Source organism: Branchiostoma floridae, chromosome 3 (genome assembly GCF_000003815.2).
Source record: "Branchiostoma floridae strain S238N-H82 chromosome 3, Bfl_VNyyK, whole genome shotgun sequence".
In the NCBI taxonomy this organism is placed as follows: domain Eukaryota; kingdom Metazoa; phylum Chordata; class Leptocardii; order Amphioxiformes; family Branchiostomatidae; genus Branchiostoma; species Branchiostoma floridae.
This window is the reverse complement of record NC_049981.1, coordinates 740,108-744,958: the sequence shown is the minus strand read 5'-3', so window position 1 is coordinate 744,958 and position 4,851 is coordinate 740,108. Positions and strand designations below refer to the sequence as shown.

General features: G+C 39.0%; 1 long non-coding RNA gene across 1 annotated transcript in view; it reads right to left on the bottom strand.

Moving 5' to 3' along the window:
* LOC118411051 overlaps positions 1-4,851 on the bottom strand; it is a 9,255-nt gene continuing 4,404 nt past the window's right edge. The window contains exons 3-4 of the long non-coding RNA XR_004830634.1: positions 519-620; positions 1-87 (exon numbers count right to left, since the gene is read on the bottom strand). This is a non-coding gene — a long non-coding RNA (uncharacterized LOC118411051). The remainder of the gene's footprint in view (positions 88-518; positions 621-4,851) is intronic.

Sequence of the window (4,851 nt, the reverse complement as noted above, 5' to 3'; positions counted from 1 at the left end):
TGGTACATTGTTAACTTACGATCATCACTGAAGTCATCCACAAGGACAATCTCTCGCACCAGGTTTGGAGGGCTTCTGTTCAGTACACTGTGTAAGACAGAAAGAGCAAGGTGAAAGATATCATGATACACCCATCTACCCAGGCACCCCAAAACAATGCGATCCGCCTAACAGTTGAGATACAACCCCATATATCATCCAGAGTAAAAACAGTATACCCAAACCAGTACCTCCAACTTCATGGAGGTAAAACAAGTCAAGGCCTTTCCAAGGCAGCAGTTCTGGTATGCTAAAAAGAGTACTTAAAGCTCAACAACATAGGGATCTGGATGATTTGGCCCTTTACAAACTTTGCCCAGTCAACCTTGCCCAACACCCTGGACAACTTGCCAGGGTTAGGGTTTAGGTTTGGGGTGTTTGGACAAGTTGACCAGCATGTTGGTCTGAGTTGGTCTGATTAGCCATAGGCCGAGTTGGTAATAGAAGAGCCAAAGAGTCCGACATCCTACGATTCATACCTAGTGATGGTCCTGAGGAGGGCAGATCTGGCCTCGTTGTGAAAGGTGATGATGACACTGGTCTGGGGCAGGGAGGAGGCATCATACTCAAAGGCCGAGCACCTGATAATATGGACAACATAGAAAACATGAATGTTAAGATCAGAGAATAACCTAGGATGGGTTCTGCCCTGGTTAGTTTACCTCTGCTACATGCAACTATTTTAAGGCAAGTTCAAGGCAATTTAGCTTTGCTGTAGGAGGCATAGAGGCATTCCCTATATTAAAAGTTTGCAGTGTGCATACAGTACTGTCCATTGCTGACAAAAAAATCTGTACTGTATTGGCTGGAGTATAGTGATATTGCAGTGGAGAGAAAACTTGATGATGGAATACTTCTAGATCCTGACATACTGGTTGTTAACTAACCAGAATGATATTAAATTACCTGTCTGTGACAATGAACACCAGGTGGACAGAAGTTGAGCCTAGCTAGAACACCTGGGCTAGTCCAACTTAAACCCAACAAACTTTGGTTATTTGCTTTCCCAGCAGTTTCCTTGGCACCAACTACTCTAACCAGTCCCAGTCAAAACAGGGTCTTAGACGTCGACCCTAGAACAAACGGGCAGAAAGTAATCCTTTACATACTTTCAATGCAGCCAAAGTCTGGAAACTAGTGCAAAACAACACACTGACAAGGACCTTAGCTATCGAGAGTCATTTCAGATCCACAATTAGCTGAAAATTATCTATAACTTATACAATGTTGTGATAGTGCCAAATTCTAAAATGTTGTGGAACATGTTTCCTTTTTTTTAAAAATTACCCATCTCTCATTGAGGTTGACTTAGACTTAAGAGACATTGCAAGATCTGTCCTTCTACAGTAACTGATGTAAATGCCACACAATCATGTGATCCTCTGTACATGTATATACATTGTATACTAAGGAAGAGTTCTGGTTAACGCAGTACCAAGGCAAAATCGCTATCCCAAGCTACTTCAGATTCATAAATTTTCATAGGGATCTAATGTCATGGTAGGAAGGTTGGGTCTTTTTTCGCAGTATTTTATGTTTTGTTAATACAGTAGGACCATAATGGAGCTTGATATCTATAGTATCATAATTTTGTAGCAGAGTCATCACTGTGAAAACTGCAAAAATAAAACCATTGAGATTGTTTCAAGATCTATAGTAGTTTATGTAGATAATCAAAATTCAGGGCATGCAACCTTTTTCCTGGACCTTTAGAATGCTGCATGTTACAGCAGCTGCATGATCAGATACATGCAAAAATGAAGAAATCAATATCTCAGGAAAATGTCTTCTTCTAAAGGTTTAAGGTTAGGGGCAACCTTCATTCAAAGGGTTCTACAGGTTGCCAAAAATCCATCTGCAAGTCCTAAATTGCATTCCTTTCAGTCTTGTCATTACTCTATCCATTCCAGACAGTGATTTTGTTCCCCATGTTGATTAGAAGTAACTTCCAACAATAAGGTTCATCAAGAAAATGTCAGGTTATTAACACTTTCAGCACTGTCTGACAAAAAAGCTTGGTCAAGTTTCCCTGGCTGTCCATATTAATCAGGAGAAGCCCTGTTTCTGGGGGGAGTGACCTGACCTTAGGTCAACTCTTAGCCAAGTCTTTCACAGGAGTAGTGACCCTGAAACCAGCAGTGACCCTGAAACTAGCGCTGAAAACTTCCTACTGTGCTTTTCAGAAATACAAATGGAAGTTGACAGTGCAGAAATACTGTTGCCAATAGTTATAATTTCATAAAGGAATTTATTAGTGTACAACTGTATCAACATACAACATAACTCAGATGTCAATATGTCTGCATGTATCATGATGTCTAAAAAAGACTCTAATCTGAGATAATTGGACCATTTTAAAGATACAAATGGGACTTGGCAGAGCAAAAATACTGTTGCAGATAATTAAATTGTTGTAGTTTCATAAGGAATTCTTTTAGTGAATGACGACTACATTTATATACATTTATATATCTGTGATAATTGGACCGTTTAGACCTTTTGAGGCAAACTTCGAAAAAATTCCCACACAGATGCATTTTGTCACATGATACATTTTAAATTTTTTTTAATTGTTACTTTCCTTAACCACAGAATTTTTTCTGATGTTACACTTGAAACTGTCTACTGTATCTAATGTCTACAGATTGGTTACCTTAACCAAAACATATGGGATATCCTACAATAGGTACAGTATGATATTTAGTGGGGGCAATCCGGTCACGATGGGGAGGGGGCACTAGGTAAATTTTGTTACCTGAGGGACAATGGAATTTATTTTAAACCCAAGACGCGGACAACTGGCATCGTGCAGTTCCTAAACCCAATTAATGATGTTATCTATACGCCACTGATATTTACCTATCATTTCCAGTAAGTATATTGAAAATGAAAAACGCTGTGAAAATTGAACAAGTTTCAACTTCAGGATACTGTAATTTGTGTCAATTTTGTGGTAGGAGGGAAAGGGAGGAGTTTGTAGTGTTTTCATTCATGGATCAAACAACGATAGTTATAACGTAATGCAAGATTTAAGGACATATGTATTTTGATGTCATAGCAAAAACTACATACATAAACCAGCCGAATCTTTCACGATCTACAGTAGGTTCAATCAGTGGCTTTGATGTACACACTGAAGTGAGAATATTCCCTGAACTATTTGGAACACACATGGTGATTGTTATCAAGCTTGGATACATTTGCTGTGCAATTTACTGGTTGGAAGCATGCCAAAGTGTACATTATATATAATATCTTAGAGTTTATGGTACAGGTAAGACCATAGCATAACCGTTACCATAGCACCTGCAAACACAGCGTTTGAGTAATTCCAGGCCAGCAACTCAAACAAGACTTTGAAGTTTTCTTCACTAATCACAACCATGTACAGGTATTGCTTTTACAGACCAAGTGGAATATTTCAGGCCAGTTGTGTACCAATCAGTATTCATATTGATGTTAATCCTGGTCCTTAAGTAGATCAATGAACAGTCCAAGTTGCAATAGACTGGAATGCAATAGACCAGTAGTTGAAATTTTGTCTACTGCTGTTACTTCCTTGCTGTAAATTGAGCTAAATAGCCAAAGTGTAACTTTAAGCAAATTTCAAGCAGACAGAAGCAAAGGACACTCAGGAATTTTGTGCAAGCGGGAGATTGATGGAAAAAACAGTTCTTGACTACTGTACCAAGACCTCCACAGGATTTCCATGGTAACTAGACAGTCAATGCATGTCCGTAGGACTCCCAACAAAGACTATGTACATGTAAGCAGACTCTTCCATGATTGTGTTGTCTACAAAATGTAAGCAATGCCATCTAAGGAGCAAGAGGTCTAACTGAAGAGAAAGAAGGTGATTCATCTACTACAGGACTGGAACACTCAACACCTCTGCTGGTAAAACCCCTTTAAATCCTAATTTGACACAGGTCTTTTTCTAAAGGTGTCAGGATTCCTGAGGGGACTGATGGATCAGGAATGATATGGGGAGAGATGGAGACAGTGAAGAAAAGAATATAAACTGGAAGAGTGATGAAAAAAGCAATCATCATCACAGCCTCGGTGTGCAGAGGTTGGTTTTGGGTGTGTCTGGGTGTTTGTATTCTTGTGTTTTTGAATGTGTTTTTGCAGTTGTGTATTATGCTAGTCATGCTAATCTTAGAGTGATGTGACCTTTTTTGAGAGGAACTTCTTTAAGTGAAATATTAATCAAAACCATGTTACATGAGAAATGAACTTCAATTAAACATGCCATATGAAAGACTCTAAATGTAGGCATGAGACCTTTGAACTTCTGTTGATAATATGATATCGAAAGCCATGTAGATTTTTAAAAAAAAAGAAGACATTTCCACCAACTGTACTCATGGAGCAGCAATATCAGGAACATATCAGTCAGTAGCACATTTCACACAAGCCTCCCACCTTCTTGGCCTGTCTCCAAGGGATGCAGATGATAGGTTCTATATATGCTCACAGTGATATGCCTTTGGTCATTCCAAGACTGATTAGAGAAGCTCCACAGGAGGTTTATGTAATGAAAGGGACCTGGAATCATCATTAAGGAAACAGAGAAGCAATCCTTTATCGGTCCTTTAGGTACAGGCATAATGAAGACATGAAACAGGAAATTTGAGATGCACCTTCTTTGCTTAAAGTTATTCCAGATACAAACATCAGGTCATGGAAATGTCACCACCAGGATGTACATCTATAAAGTATAATGCCGACAGAATACACAGCGGGCTGTATGATATTGGAAAGGGTCATTGAGCTTGAGTACTTGGTGTCTATTGGGTAATATATCTTTTG